The sequence below is a fragment of the Meles meles genome, chromosome 1, assembly GCF_922984935.1.
Source record: "Meles meles chromosome 1, mMelMel3.1 paternal haplotype, whole genome shotgun sequence".
Taxonomy (NCBI): domain Eukaryota; kingdom Metazoa; phylum Chordata; class Mammalia; order Carnivora; family Mustelidae; genus Meles; species Meles meles.
This window is the reverse complement of record NC_060066.1, coordinates 104,042,572-104,059,717: the sequence shown is the minus strand read 5'-3', so window position 1 is coordinate 104,059,717 and position 17,146 is coordinate 104,042,572. Positions and strand designations below refer to the sequence as shown.

At 38.8% G+C, this 17,146-nt stretch overlaps 1 long non-coding RNA gene across 1 annotated transcript in view; it reads left to right on the top strand.

Annotated features, from left to right (window-relative positions):
- The first annotated feature begins 34 nt into the window (after positions 1 to 34).
- LOC123954076 overlaps positions 35 to 17,146 on the top strand; it is a 61,662-nt gene continuing 44,550 nt past the window's right edge. The window contains exon 1 of the long non-coding RNA XR_006821033.1: positions 35 to 264. This is a non-coding gene — a long non-coding RNA (uncharacterized LOC123954076). The remainder of the gene's footprint in view (positions 265 to 17,146) is intronic.

Sequence of the window (17,146 nt, the reverse complement as noted above, 5' to 3'; positions counted from 1 at the left end):
GGTCTGGGCGCACTGTCCCACTTGGAGAGTCCCTGTCGGGGTACTTGCGGGTTCTGCTCTAATTGATGAGTCCGAGTTTTGATTTTTTTGCTCTCTTTTGGGTTCGCAGCCCCTTCGATGGACTGCACTGTGAATCAAGGTCGTCTGAAAATATGTTGTGCACGCTGCGTGAGGGCTATTTTGGATGGTGAGCGTCGCACCAAGAGAGGCTTCAGGTCTTCAGGGAGATCTGGAGAAACTTGGAGGAGCTTCAAGAATTAGCAGGTGTGTTATCCCGACATTGTTTTGAAGGGTGTAGGAGGCTGAGGGAGCTTGCCTTTAACGCTGAGCTACGTTTTTGGTTGTGTTTTTGCTATGATGCCTGGAGGTAGCCTGGAACAAGGTAACCCTCAAGATTTTAGTAATGTTACTGGGAGCAAAGGTTACTTGGAATAGTCCTTCTCCTCCCCTTCCTTCATTCTTGGAGGTGGAAGTGGAGGTTGTGGGTAGAATCTGGGAAAAGCCATCAGTAATGTTAAGCTAGTTAAAGAGGCAGCCTCCCAAAGAGACTGGTTGACAACTGCCACTGTCTGTGGGGTACAATACAATCTTGCTTTTCTGAAAAATATCCCAGTAAAATTGGTCTTTAACTTATTTGAAAGGCAGGCTCTGTGTTTTTTAATGTAGGAGGAGTTTCTGGTCTTCTTAACCACAGATGGGACACCCTCTTTGAATTAAGATAGCAATAAAATGTGTTAGCTCAGCCAGGAGCACAAAACCTACAGTATTCTCCAGTGTGTTTACCTACTTGTTTTACATCAGTGGGGAAAATGCCTTTGAAAACACATTATTTCGGGGGTGCCTGGGTGGCTCAGTCAGTTGGGAGTTTCAGGTTGTGATGAACTCAGGGTCTCGGGATTGAGGCCTGCATCCACTTCTGGCTCCGTGGGGAGTCTGCTTGTCCTCCTCCCTCTGCCTGTGCCCCAACATGTGCTCTCTCTTAAATAAATAAATAAACAAATAAATAAGAAAACAAATCATTTCATAGTATACATACTGTCATTGTTAGGCTGAAAGCAGAAAAATTCTGCCAGTCATGAGTAGCAATCCAAAATGAAATCGTTCCAGTGTTGAGGTCTCTGATTTTCTCTCCTTGTTTTATTTGTTTGTCAAATAAAGGTTTGGGAAGCTGTTTGAAACCAGAATCAAGGATGCCTGGTGAAGGCACGGACTGTGTTATCTTAAAGCAAATTCTCTAAGAACAGTAAAACAATATGAAATGATAGTGATGATGAGTTTGCAATTGTTCTCTGGTTACATAGCATTCCTATATGTCCTGTTGTCTAGCATCTGTGACACTTCTAATTAGATTGCAGAGAACAAATGGGAAGGACTAGACATATTCTAATTGTACTCACCTGTGAAACCCTCATGACTTTTGTTCGATGACAGTATTGTAGCAAATATTTCATTTATAGAGATTGTTGTAGGACTCATTTTAAAAGACAAGGAGCCAGAAGAGTGGCTGTCAGTAGTAAATAAGAGAAGCCACCGGCCCCACCTGTCTTGTGCTGGTTGGTCTGTTATAAACCATGTATTAAGTGTTCTGGTCAGATGCCCTGCTGGCACGTCTTAGAGGGCAGGGCTCCACCAGTGGGGAGCACACTGATGGGCATATCCAGGTGTTTTTTTTTTTTAAAGATTTTATTTATTTTATTTAACAGACAGAAATTACAAGTAGGCAGAGAGGCAGGCAGAGAGAGAGAGGAGAAAGCAGGCTCCCTGCCGAGCAGAGACCCCGATGCGGGGCTCGATCCCAGGACCCTGGGATCATGACCTGAGCCAAAGGCAGAGGCTTTAACCCACTGAGCCACCCAGGCGCCCCTATCCAGGTGTTTTTACAGACATCATACACTTCCCAGCTTGTTGGTGAGCTAATAAGTTCTTACTTCATAAGTTTAGGCTTAGGACCCATCAGCCATCTTCCCTTAAAGTAGAAAAAAATATATAAGGACAGTAACACAGAAGGTTGATATTAAAATTGTCAAATCTGTTCTACCAGGAAAAAGTTCTTTAACCTGTTAAGAACACTTTGTAAGGTTCTATTCTTCCATTTCTCCCCTTCCAAGTTCTTTCTTCCATGCTGTTCTTTTAGTGAAAAATTTCCAAGGGCATTCCAAAGAAGAAGAAACTTAGCCCTCTAACACAGTGGACAAGATATTTGTTAGGGGAATATTTTGTCAACATATTGGAAAACTTCAGTGCATTCATTACATTCTTGTGAAGTTTTTTGAACTTAATATTTTTAGACTTCAGAAATAAGCTGTAGGCATGATAAGATCAGTTAATCACATTTCAAAAGCAAATTGACATTACTATTTGCAGTTTTTAGTTGCTTATGTTGAGTAGACACAGGATCACTTACTCCCTCATGGGCGTTTTCAGAGTAAGGCAACTGAACCTGAACAGTTACTTCATATCGAGTCAATCAATAATAGAATAATAAAAAAATCTGCATTTAATCTCTACTGTACACAGATTTTACTGTGCATGACATGATCATCGAACTTTCCAAAATTCAACTTTGCAATGGAGGCTTTTGTAAATAAAAAAGTACATTAAAGTGACTATCAGTGCTATAAATGTTTCCTTTAATTTTGTGTGCAAAACAGACTTCCTTTTGACTCACAATTAAATGGAGTTTTGCCATGATAAATAGCTTGAACCTTGAGTTGATGAAAGTCTTTTACTTCATGTGGACCTTTTATGATGAAGGCATTTGGAAGCTGTTTAGGAAATGACATCATAGAATTGATTTTCAAGTAAATTACAAATCTATTATGAAATTATTTTAATATAAGGAAAATATAAAGTTTAGTTATTTACATAATTTAAATTCAATTTTACCAATTTTATTATGTAGACAGAACGTTGAAAAATTCAGAGGTGATCTTAGCCAACTGTTTGGGTGGTTGACTCTCCACTTCTCTCTCTTGCCACTTGTCTTTGCTGCTACCTTGTGTTCCTTGTAGCCTTTGGTATCTCCAGTAGTTCACCTATCTGCCCTGGGACTCCTGCACATTCCTCACCTATTGCCAGAGGCAGCTCTTGGAGAGTTTTTGACTTCTCTGTGTAAAGTGAATCCCTCTCTATTCCATGTTCATTCTCGGCCTCAGAACCATTTCTTTCTAGCTCTTGCTACAATGCATGATTGCTCTCTTTCTCTGATTTCTCTTCCCCAGTAGACTGTAATTACATAATCGCTCTCTCTCTCTCTCCCTATATTCATGACTATTTTTGTCTGTGGATCTCTGTATCTATTATCTGTTTTTCTGTATCTCTGAAGTTTGGCAACATGGTCTATATTTTATTGTCTGTAGTAAGGGAGGGGAGTGTGAGAATTTGCCTGAGTAGGGATGGGCTCTGAATTCCCCTGCAACACCCCATCATGGAGACCCCCTGTGAAGAAAACAAAGAAAAAAGCTTTTCCCAAAATATACTGGTACTCACTGGTGTTAACACATTTCTAGATAACATTTAAAAAAACAAAAAACATAAACAAGTGACTGGTGAGTAATGCAAATGCCTAAGGTTAGCTAAGGATAGGATTCTTATATCTTTTTTTTTTTAAAGATTTTATTTATTTATTTGTCATGGAGAGAGAGCACATAAGCAGGGTTTCAGCAGGCAGAGGGAGAAGCAGTCTTACTGCAAGGACCCTGAGGTGGGACTTGATCCCAGGGTCCTGGGATCATGACCCAAGCTGGAAGTAGATGCTTAACCCACTGAGCCATCCAGGCATCTCAGGATTCTTACATCTTACATGTAACTTATGAAGCTGTAAATTAAGATGTAGTACATGACAAGTAACCATTGCAACAGCTATAATATCAGCAGGTTGAATAAGGAAGCTGTTTTTCTAGGCCTTGTAGAGGCAATCAAGAAATCCCAGAGGACCCACCATGCTCCTCCTTACTGACTGCTGGGTCATGGAGTACCCAGGGCTAGGTAATGGCAGTGGTATTATTTGCATAACCACCAAAGGGCCAGGTAGCTCCAAGGGAGCCTAGAGTGCCAGGTAGCATTCTGGAAAAAATCATGGCCCTCTTTAGCTCATGGGAAGCTTATCCTCTCAGACCAGGTCTGGTATTGCCTGGCCCTGAGAGCCAGCGCTGACCAGAAAATGATTGGGATCAGTCCAAATATTTGACACCAGGCCCTGGAACCACATTCTCCACCTCCACATTCTCCACCATTGTTCTTGATCATTCAGAGAAAAGGAAGTTCCCAGAATTGCCCATCTCCAAATAATTTTATCCCCATCAGACTCCCTTTCTTAGCCTAGATCTCTCTGATCCTTTTGAACCATGTTTAGCAATTTTTTTTTTGATTGTGAATATTTACCTTACACAATCCATCATCTATGCACAGAGCCTTCTTCCTCCTTTCTTCTCTGAAACCTGCTTCTTCTGTAGACACCCCACAGAACAGGCTGCTCATGTTCTCATACCCATTTGTTTGAGCTGGAAGGAAGTCAATCCTGTTGGCCTATATCATCTCTTTCTTCCTTTCTTTTTTATTGGCCATCTCAGAAAGTGCAGGTTGTGCTCTCTGCCTCGCTACCCACCTCCTGTCTCATCCATCTGCTCTTCTCTCACCCAGATCCTGCATTAGCCCTCTGTCTTCCATCCTGAACTTCTCTAAGCCATCCACAAGGCTGCCAAAAGGATTTATACAGATCCAACCATGTCTGCCTTCTGCTCAATATTGAAATGCTTTCTCACTGCCTGTAAGACAATGTCCATGCTCATATAGCACAGTTTCCACAGTTCAAGATCTGGCCTTTGCCTGCTATGTCAGCCTCTTCTTCGAGCAGCCCTTGTGTATTTGATGTCTGGAGTTTCAGCAGCCTTCTTAGGCCATGAGGTTCACTGGGAATTTGGGACCACTCAGAGTGGAGGATCTGTGTCTCTTACATTGTAGGCACTCTTGGACAGGGATGTAAAATAAGCTTCTATTGGGGCACCTGGATGGCTCAGATGGTTAAGCGTCTGCCTTGGACTCAGGTCATGATCTTGGGATCCTGGGATTGAGGTTCCTGTTCAACTTTCTGCTCAACAAAGAGTCTGCTTCTCCCTCTCTCTCTGCCACTCCCCCCTGCTTGTTCTCTTTCTCTCAAAATAAATAAATAAAATCACAATATAAGATAAAATAAAACAAAACAAAATAAACTTCTATCTTATTTATCCTATTGATATTTGGTGGTTTTAATTACTTTCAGTCAGGGGTGCCTGGATGGCTCAGTGAGTTAAGCCTCTGCCATTGGCCCAGGTCATGATCTCAGGGTCCTGGAATTGAGCCTCGCATCTGACTTTCTGCCCAGCAGGGATCCTGCTCCGCCCCCCCCCCAAACTGCCTCTCTGCCTACTTGTGAGCTCTCTCTCTCTGTAAAATAAATAAAATCTTAAAAAAAAATTGTGTAATTACTTTCAGTCATACCTAATCCTATAAACATAAGTTTTAAAATAAGAAAGTAGGACTTCATTTTCTCTAAGGACCCTTCTGGTTTTGTGATTCTTAAAAACAAAAGTAAAATTTAATTTCCATCTATTCTCTAGCCTCTTCATTAGATTGAACCTTAAGACAATTTCAACAATTGACCCTTTCTGACCTACAGAATCTGTGATCCCATATCAATCTAATGTATGATGATGTCTTTTTATGTTTGCTCAATATTTCAAATTAACTATGTAGAGACAAGATTTCATCTGCAAATTCAAAGTGGTACATTATCCTTTAGTCATTCAAATGCCCTGTGATTCCCATTCTAGATTTGTGGTTTGATATTGGAAGGAATTTGGAATATTTTTCTTTTAACTTGTCTCCTATATTGGTGGGGAACATACCAAATGGCTGACCTAGAACAGGTTGTACCTCAAGCAGGCACTGCTATGTTCTCACTGCTTGGGGATGACAGAGAAAACCATGGTCATTTATTTTCTGCTTTTTCATTAAAATTAATATTTTAATGGGCAATTAAGCCACTCATGACACACATTGTTTAATACTTGAGAATTGCAACTCTACTTAAAGAAAACCCTTCCTATTCTGATCTAATCTTTAATATGGGGTTATATTTGGAAACATCAAAGGGCATTATGGCCTTTTAGTACTAGAAACACAAGCAAATCAAGAAGGCAATTTCACACTTAAAATTGTAGAAAGGATTTGTTCAACATTATTATCCTTATATTTGTGGATATTTCTTCATTCTGTTTCAGGGAGGAGGAATTTTTTTTTTTAAGATACAAATTCTAGGAAAGTCCTTGGGATCCATTTCCATGTGGCACACTTGTTGCATTTATTCATTCATTTAATCAATATTTTGGGTGCCCGCTATGTGCCAAGTGCATCACATTAGGTACTCTTGAATTATGCCCACTTCCTGCCTTCTGTTTTCTGACAATCCCTCATGTAAAGTCACTTGGTAAAGTGGGGTAGGTGCTAGTCTGGGCAGACTGTACTCTGAGCTATTTGGTTCCACAAAGAAATTCATTCTCTGGGACATGCTAGTCCAGGCAACATTTCCTAAAATCTAGAGTTGGGGAAGGCTCAATTTGTTCACTCATTCAAATATGATGTTGAGATATGACCTGTATTATTATAAAAGCATGGGCTGTTTTCAGAGGTGAGTAGCACAGACAAAGAGAGAAAGAGAGATAGAGAGAGAGAGAGAGAGAGAAGGGGTTTGTCTGGGTGGCTCAATTGGTTAAGCCTCCTCCAACTCTTGATTTCAGTTTAGGTCATGATTCAGGGTTGTGAGATAGAATCCTGTGTAAGTCTGTGTACTAGCCATGGAACTTATGTAAGATTCTTTCTCTCTCTCTCTCTCTCCCTCTCTCTCTCTTTTTCTAAAAAAAATAAAATAAAATAAAGGAAGTGAGTAACATATAAAGATAGCAGATCCTTCCAATCCTTTCCAGAGATGCACTGGTGGGATGTCATGATTCATCTGTCAGGGAACAGGCCTGGGCTGCAAGTGCATGCCTTTAGATTGCACATACTCTCATTCTTCTCTTTCATTGTCTTAAAGGCAGAGAGTAATGGTCAGCATTTGGAGAAGATGGCAGGAGCCAGGTGTGTACTTACATGCTATTCACTTGTTCAGTCAGCAACCACATATTGAGCCCTTATCATGAACTAAGCATCAACTGGGATGTGGAGATACAGCCTGAGGACACTGTCCATTTAATGAAAAGGCAGCTCCTGGTTCAAATACTTGAAAACATAGATAACTACAAGCTGAACAACATACTGTGAAGTGAATATGCAAGCAATCCCAAGGAGGGGCTAGTGAGAGGCCATAGGTACTTTGTATTAAAATAAAATCAGCTGACAATAATAACAGTGACCAAAATATAACCACCATCACTCTAGTGCTTTGGAACTCAGATCTGAACCTAAAGTCTGCCCTGTCATTAACTAGTGGAGTGATTCTGACACTTTTCAAACCTTTTCATGCCCATTTGCCACACTGGACAATGACCAAAGCAATAGTGCCCACTTTGTAAGGCAGTTGGGAAGATAAACTGCAGTGATGACTTTGAAGAAATTAGCCTGCTGTCTGGCACGTAGTAGACTGCCCTCAGTGCTCCTTAGTTAGCTGCTATCAATTTCAGTGGTAGTCTGTGGGGGCAGTATGGTCCTCAAGATTGGCATCTCAATCCCAGGACTGAGAATACATTACCTTACATGGCAAAGAGGGTTTTGGAGATGTCATTAAGGTTACTAATCTGCTGATCTTAAAGTAGGGATTTATCTTGGATTACTGGGTAGGTCCAATATAATCACATGAGCCCTTAAAAGCAGGAGAGGAAATTGAGTGAGAAGGCAGAGGGTTTCAAAGCACGGGAGGACTGCACGCACCACAGTTGGCTTCAAAATGCGGGGGTCTACGTGTCAGGGAAATGAGAACCCAAGTCCTACACCACAAAGAAATTAATGCTCCCAACAACCTGAATGAGTCTGGAAGTAGATTCCCCGCTCAGAGCCTCCAGATGGCTGACTACTTTCATTCTGACCTGTGACACCAGGAACTGAGAGCTCAGTTGAGCCTGGCAGAACTTTGTGTTTTTGTTTTAAGCTACTAAGTTTATGGTGATTCATAACACAGCAATAGAAAATAAATACACCATCATTTTCAAGTATTTTTAAAAAGTTCAGCAGGCATTGTAACAATAATAAACATTCAAATCCCAAAGAACTATTAAAAAGCTTTATGGAGATATAATTTACACAAAATGAAGATCACCAATTTTAAGTATATAATTTGATGAATTTTGAAATGGATATATTTATATGACCATCTATAATAACAATGCTATTCTGTCACCCTGTAGGGTCCTGTCTGCCCCTTGGCAGCTAACTACTTCCCTAGCACCCTGGTAAACATTGATCTGTGTATTGTCCCTTTGTTTTCCCCAGAGTGTCATATAAATGGGATCATATGGTTTTGTATCTGGCTTCTTTCACTTGTCATAAATGCTTTTGAGATTCATTCATGCTGTTTCATGTATCAGTTGTTTATTTTACTGCTGAGCACTGTTTCATTATGTAGATGTACCATATACCTTCACCAGTTGGTAGACATATACACCTAGTTTTTGGCTATTATTAATAAAGCTACCACGAACATTCAAGCATAAGTCTGTGAGATCATATGTACTTATTTCTCTTGGGTAAATGCCTGAGAAAGGGATTGCTGCTGGGTCATATGATAAATATATGTTTATCTATATAAGGAGCTATTAAACTGTTTTCCATGGTGCATACCATTTTGCCTTCAAACCAGCATTGTATAGAGTCCCATTTGCTAACATGGAGGACATGGGGCGATGGAGAGAAGGGAGTTGAGGGAAATTGGAAGGGGGGATGACCATGAGAGACTATAGACTCTGAAAAACAACCTGAGGGTTTTGAAGGGGCGGGGGGTGGGAGGTTGGGGGAGCCAGGTGATGGGTAATAGGGAGGGCACGTATTGCATGGAGCAATGGGTGTGGTGCAAAAACAATGAATACTGTTACGCTGAAAAGAAAGAAAAAAAAAAGGAAAAAAAAAGGAAAAAAAAAAAGAAAAAAAAAAAGAGTCCCATTTGCTCCCAATCCTCACCAACATTTAATATTGCCAGTCTTCTTAATTTTAGTTTTTCTAGTGGGTGTATGGTATTACCTCATTGTGGTTTTAATTTGCATTTCCCTATTAACTAGTGCATTGTATGTTTTCTTTTAAACACTGGGTTGTATTTTTTTTTAAAGATTTTATTTATTTATTTGACAGACAGAGATCACAAGTAGGCAGAGAGGCAGGCAGAGAGAGAGAGAGGAGGAAGCAGGCTGTCCGCAGAGCAGAGAGCCCGATGCAGGGCTCGATCCCAGAACCCTGGGATCATGACCTGAGCCGAAGGCAGAAGCTTTAACCCATTGAGCCACCCAGGTGCCCCTGTATTTTTTTTTTTTTTAATTTGAGTGTAGTTTAGTGTTATTTATACATTATGGCTAGAATACATTTATCAGATACCAGTCCATTAGTTTTCTTTTATTCTTTTACTGGTGGCTTTTGAGAAGCAAAAGTCTTAAATTTTGATGAAATCCAATTCATCAAATTTTAATTTTATCATTTATGCTGTTTGTGTCCTAGCTAAAAAGTTTTTGCCTCCTATAAAGCCACAAAGATTTTTTTCTTATATAGTTAGATCTCTGGTCACTTCAGTTAATTTTTGCATATGCGTGAGCTAGGGGTTCATGTTCATTATTTTTCATGTGAGTATCCAATTTATATAAAATTCATTTTCTATTGAATTACCTTGGCATTTTTTTTTCCAAATGGTTAGGGAAATGTGGGCTTAATTTTGAACTGTCTATTCTGTTCCATTGATCACTATGTCTATCTTTTTGCCAATATCATACTGTGTTGATTTCTATAGTTTCATAGTGAGTCTTGAAGTCAGGTAGTGCAAGATTTTTAGCATTGTTCTTTTTCAAAATTGTTTTGATTAATTTCAAAATTAATTTGATTTTGATGAAATTTCATTTCATATTAATTTTAGAATTAGCTTGTCAATTTCCAGGAAAAAACAAACAATACTGCTGATATTTGATTGGTATTGATTTGATTGGTATCATATCTATATAGAAATTTGGGTAAAATTGACATCTTAACAATATTGATTTTTCTGATCCATGAACATGGTATACCTCTCCATTTATTTAGGTCTTCATTAATTTCTCTCAGGATTATTTTGAGGTTTTAAGTGTTCACATCTGAGCATTTTGTTACATGTATTTGTAAGTATTTTTGATGTTAATATAAATGTGATGTTTAATATGTTTATAATGCTAAAGTTACATATTACTTCTATGAGATTTTTTTTGTAGATTGTATGATTTTCTACATTGATGGTCATGTTGCTTACCAATAAAGTCAGTTGTACTTCTTTCTTTCCAATCTTTATGACTTTTTCTTTCTTCATCTTCTTTTTTTATGGTGAAATATTAGGGACATTACCTCCAACACAACAAACACAGCAAAAATTTCTACTTTTATTGTAGTGTTGAAGTGGTAGAAGTAGAAATCCTTGCATTGTTCCTTGTGTTGGGGAGTTGTGGTCAATATTTCACCATTAAATATGATGTTCATTGTAGATTTTTCACAGATACCCTATATCAGATTAGGAAGTTGTCTTCCATTCCAAATTTCCTGAGAGTTTTTATCATTAGTGGGTTGTTGAATTTTTTATTGCTCATCCACTGCTGAAAGTAATGCAAGTGTCTATTACATGAGTGCTATGTTTCACAGAAAACAACAAATCTGGAATGCTTGTCATTTAGTAAAATGAATGATTCACAACTCATTCTGAAATTTGACAGTTTTTGTATACACTGCCATACTCTGGTCAGTAAATATCAGTGTGGCACAAAAGAGTTTGTAACCACTCCCTCTCTCTTTGTGAACTATTGACAACATTTCATAATATTTTAAAGCTCTGTTATTTTTTTTTTAAATAAACTTGACTATGTTGCTGATTTTGTTCACTTTGAATTTGACTTCCTGACTGAAATACTTTGCCTATGAATTATGCAATAGATTCATTTTATGTCTGGTGCCATCTCTATAGCCTTACTCAGTGGTTTTTGTTTGTTTGTTTGTTTGTTTTTTGTTTTTTTCCCATTCTGGTCAAAGTTTCACAGTTTTTCAATAAAATATTTTTTTTTTATTTACTACTTCCTTTTCTGTTAGAATATATGTTCTGTGGCATATTTGTTTTTTAGAAGCTCATTAAATTTCCTTCTGGAAACAGAATTGGCCAACATTTAATCTTAGACATTTTAGAATTGTATCATGACCATTTGAAACACACCTTTAATATCCTTACTAGTCACATGGGTAAACTTGCTTCTCAGCTGGGTCCTATTTGATGGAAAACAGGAAGAATTGAGAGGAGATGCATTCAGGCCTGGTCACACAATACTTCTCTTGCTCTGCTTGGTTCCTGTTCTGTGTAGCTGGAAACAAAGGGCACTCACTGTATGTTGGGGGTGGGGTGGCATAATGTTAGCAGTCTGGGTCTCCACAGTCAATCCTTGGAAGACAGAGTATCCTGTCAAGAAGACCTTTGGTGGACTTTGAATAAACAAGAAACCAATTCCCATTGTTCCACAATGTTTGGGGCTATATGTTACAGATCACCTATCTTTACTAATATAAATCTATATAGCAAAATGATATACCAAATCTCCCAACTCAGTAAAAGGATTCACTCTCTCTTAATATTTTAAATAAACACAACTGCTTTATAAGCATCTTCTAGTAGTTTTGCTGAAGATTTCTGTATTGTTGACCTATTTTTTTCTATGTATTACTTCAACATATTTTATAGCAGAAAGAACAAGTGTTTCCCAAAGGTATTTGACTTTTTTTTCTTTCACTGTTAAACAAGAGACCAGGCAAGACTTAGAAATATTTCTCACTGAGCTCATTATAAAGAAGATGTGGGGTGTGTGTGTGTGTATATATATATATATTACACAATGGAATCTTATACAGCCATCAAAAAATTGAAATCTTGCCAACTGCAGCAATGTGGATGGAACTAGAGGGTATTATGCTAAGTGAAATAGGTCAATCAGAGAAAGACAACTATCATATGATCTCACTGTGAGAAACAAGACAGAGGATCACAAGGCAAGGGAGGAAAAAATGAAACAAGATGAAACCAGAGAGGGAGACAAGTCATAAGAAACTCTTAATCTCAGGAAACAAACTGAGGTTTGCTGGAGTGGAGGGGGATGGGAGCGATGGGGTGGCTGGGTGATGGACACTGGGGCTGGTATGTGCTATGGTGAATGCTGTGAATTGTGTAAGACTGATGGCTCACAGACCTGTACCACTGAAACAAATAATAAATTATATGTTAATTAAAAATTTAGAAATTTGTAAAGGACTACATTGAATATTTGTGCTTTAAAGATCTTTTAAAAATTACAAATATTTACTCCATATTTTACATATTTATTCCAAATTTCCATACTCATCATGCTATCAAGAGTTTATATTTTAAGTCACAGTGCACACTAAATTCAAGTTTTCTGTCTGATAATTCATTTGTAGTCTCATAATCCAAATAGCTAATTAACACTTTTTTTTTTTTTTGCCAGCTCCTTGCAGATCTGACTAGATCACTGCAAGCTGTGCTTGATGATATTGTTGACTAGAAAGGGGCAGGAGCAGCTTTGCTATTCTCTTGTTGCAGGTGTGCCTTCTTCATTACCCTATTATGCTCAACACAGAGTTTCCATCAAGGAATGATTTTAACCTACTTGTCCTTTTTTTTTTTTTTTTAAGAGCTAGTTTAGTAAAACCAGATAATTTAATCCATAAATCTGCTTAACTAGGCACATGTGAACTGCAATACCCATGACATTGTGAAAGCAAATAAATAACAAAAGGGGTCACCATCACCTCCCCTCCTTTCTCAGAATACCTGTTTTAGGATACTCACATAACTATTCTACAATAAGGAGAACATATTATTTTGAGAACCTGCCCTAGGATATACTTCATAACAACAACAACAAAACTAATTCTAATTTAAGAACTCATCCTGGGGAATTCTTCTTGGCAATTTGTGAGCTCTTTTGTTGTGTTTCTTTGTTCATGACACTCTGTGGCTGTCACACCTCCGTGCATGTATTCTTGTTTCTACTTCAGAGAATTGAGAGCATCCTATGAGAAGCTTCTAAATTGTTACCCCTTTTCCTCCGACTACATATTCCATCTACCCTTCCTTCCTGTTGTAGGGAAGAATTGTTCTCTCCCTCACAAGAAGAATAATCTTAATGTTTTCAAAAAGCACATTAAAATACCTTTAGTTTTTCACCTTATATTCAAGCACACATTACAGTGATGCCCTTGGAACTTTGGAAGTTACTTTTAGTTGTTTTTTTGGGTTTTTTTTTTTTTTTTTCATTTCTATTGTCTTTGAGCATCTGTCTACCTTGAACTGTATTGTATTCTGTTAGGTGATATCATGTCCTGTGCTAAAGAGATAGCATGTTAAACAATAAAACGTTCCAAAGAGAGCTTTAGTTATAATGACATCATTTGACATGTCAAAGTTTGGTTTGAATTTGTAGATGATTAGTTTCCTAAAATTTTCTGGCTGTTCGTCATCTGTTCTTCATGCCTCCATGGTAAGTGGGCCTTAAGATCAGCTAGACCTTTCTCTTTACACTCCACACTTAGTTCAACAATGAAGAGAACTAGCATTGCTGGTCTTCTGTTTTGTTTTAGCCATAAACACAATTTAGCTACACGTCCAGAGTTAGAGCTGAGAGGTTCTTTAATAAAATATCAGCCTTACACATTTGACTTTGCTTTGTTTAAGGGAGAGTTTAGGAGGCATCGAGTACATTTTTCTTCTTCATTTATCCCTTTGGCTAATCTAAGAGTCTCTTATTTAAGCTTTGATTACATACACATGACTGTTCAAGAGTCACAGTAGGCAAGAGGTCAAGGTACAAAGGCTGATGTTGTTTTTGCTGATTTTCCCCAAAGTATCCAGCATGTGGGAAACTGTATCAACTGACTCTGTGTCAGTGAAACTTCACAGTTATGATGAGCATCTTTTGGACTCCCCTGGAGCAGAACCGTTCGATTCAGACCTGGAGATGGATGAAACAAAGTGTGACTAACACTGCTTTTAGAAGACCTGTTAATAAGACGGCTGTTGTGGATGATTTAGAAAGGAAAGGTCAAATCACTGGCGAAGCACTGTTTTATACTCACCACAGCATTAACTGATAGGTTTTCTGCAGATAGCAATGACACATTTGAGAAGCTGGCTGTTGTGGCTGGGAATGTGGGTGACAGTAGGCTTAGCTAATGTTATAGGACTGGCAGGTACTTGGGGAATTAGAGGAGATGAGTGGGAGGACAGTGATTCAATTTTAAGATCTAAGAGGGTCTCTGGGATTGGCCCATGCTGCAGTAAATTCATTCGGAATCCTGTAATTTCAAATTCGATCTAAGAACTTAAACACTAGCAGGTTTTAGTGGTCAGAGAACCTTGCATTTAAATGAAAACTGGGACAGTGTTGTGAAGACTTTAAAAATTATTGTTATTTTTTAAATTTAAATTTTAGGTGGTTAGCATACGGTGCAATATTGGTTTCTGGAGTAGAATTCAGTGATTCATCACTTACATAAAATACCCAGTGCTCATCATAAGTAAAGCCTTTTTTGTAATCAAATCCTAAAGTGTTTCTTCTTGTTCTAGATTTCAAGGTTTTAAATGCTTCTGATACCAAATCTTTTGTTTGAATTCTTGATGTCTATTGTACTCATACTAAAGCTTACTTTATCATTGTGTGTGCATATATTAATAAAACCAGGAGCTGGATAAACAAGTCATTCTTATTTGGATTAAAAAGTGGTTCATTTCAATGTTTCCCTTTTACTAACAAAGCTCTGGGTAATGAACAAATGCAACACAAAAAAGAGCTGACTTATAAAAGCTTTTCATGATTTCGGGAACAGCAGCGCATAGTTAAAATACTCCCATTCCGTTCTTTGGGTTTTGCATAAATCTTCTGTAAGGCTTTGCTTTAAAAATGCCAGCTCTAATAGTAGAATTGTGTTTCATGTAATCAAATGTATTTTGGGGTCATTCTCTTAACAGTTGTTGAAAATAATCATTTAATGAGAATCTCTAAGGGCAAGCTAACCTTCTATGAAGGGAGGATCCACTTGAACTGGCTTTGGGAAGGCCTTTAACATTTCTCTTTTACAACAGGATTGTGGAGTTTAGTTCAATGTAGACAGTGGGTGAGCATGGCTCATATGCCCCCTTCCTGTGTCACCTCTGGTGTGTTGAGCCATCTTTTGAACAAAACTGCTTGCATGTATTTCATGTTTCTTTTTCCTCAGAGGCTCACAGACTTCTAAGTATGCCTGGCCCATGTGAGTGCATAACATAAGTGGATTGTCTGTGTTTGCATTTAGAACAGCATTAGAAAAAAAAAATACCCTGCAAAATAATGCAAATTTTACCTTTAAGGTAGTCATGAAATGCCCTGCATTTATATTTCTCCTTACAACTATGTAGCAAGAGGTATGCCTGCCATATCAGAAGAGAACTTGCTGATTCAGAGAAGTGCAGATTTCCCGAAGACCAAACTTGCCCCAAGCTGGTTGCTTTGTCTGGTCCAGGTCTGGTCCAGAGCTTCTGTGGCCCTCTCTTCTGTAGCCCGCTTTCATATTTATTATTCAATTTCATCCTCAACAATACCCTCAGAAAACATTTCCTGATTTTCTAGGGGAAGAAGCCAATATCAGAATGGTTCATTGATTAGGCCACAGACCAGTCAATTAGAGGCATGTTGGATTTGAACCAGGAGCAGTGGCTCCACGTCCACAGCATGGCATTATAGCTTTCTCTGTCATGCTGCTTTCCTGCCCAGAGTAAGATGGGTTGCTTGTCTTCTGTCTGCTGACTTTCGTCTGCTTTCAATGTAAGGCTGTGGATCAAGCAGCTCATCTAGCATGTCTCTCAGCTAAGCCTGAGAAGCCACAGAAAAAGTGGCACATATTTGTAATTTATCTCTTCTTTTGAGCTGTCAGTTTCAACTTTAGTTGTTTTGGTACAAGTTACTTAAGAACAATTTCTGGGAAAACTCTCCACTTCTGATTGAATGGCAGCCAAACCTATTGCTGGTACTAAGTTTCTTCCTTACCTCCCCATGTAATGGGTTTATAGCTGGGTACAAGCCTGCCCAGAGAGACCCTGGCCTAGGACTTTCATGTGATAAGAATGACCTTGTGAGCAGATAAGATTTGTACTGCCTCGGGGTCTATGACTTAAGATACCCAAGCAGGTTCACTTTTTGCTTCCCATGAGTTAGGACAGAGAGGATTTCTGCCACCCAGCCTGAACTATGCAGGTGATGTGGTGGAGCATTCAGGTGGAGAAACCCAAGACTCTGAAGGGTCTGTGGAACAGAGCTACCTGCCAGCCTGAAAAACTTACCTAGGATCTGAGAGAAATCATCACTTACCTGTTTTAAGCTACTAGATTGTTATTGGATCTCTTTGTTACAGCAAGCAAGCATGGCCAAACTAACATAGCTCACCTTACTAGATAGGTTCTAGGACCAAACCAATGGGAGCTGCCCTCATGGGGCTCCCATTCCACTGCAGGAGACAGAGAAAACAACCCAAATAGTTAAATATGTGCTGCCATGTTGGATATGGTAAGTGCCACAGGGGTCATGAGGGTCAGGAAGGAAGAAAAAGGTGTCAGAGGAAAGGAATGCAGTTCTGGACAGGGGGTTAGGGGAAGTCTGACAGGAAAAGAGACTTGAGTAGACCACCAAAGAACATGAGAGAACTAAGAACACAGTAGACTCGTTGGGGGAAAGCACTCCAGAAGGAGGGAACAGCCAGTGCAAAGGCCCCATTAGAACAAAGTCTGGCATGCTTATAAATCTGTGAGGAGGCCATTGTGCCCAAAGCAGTATTGTATCAGCTGTTTGTTTCTATGGAACAAGTCACTCCAAATCCTAGTGGCTGAAAACCACAATTGCTTATTAGCAGTCAATTCTGTGGGTTGGCA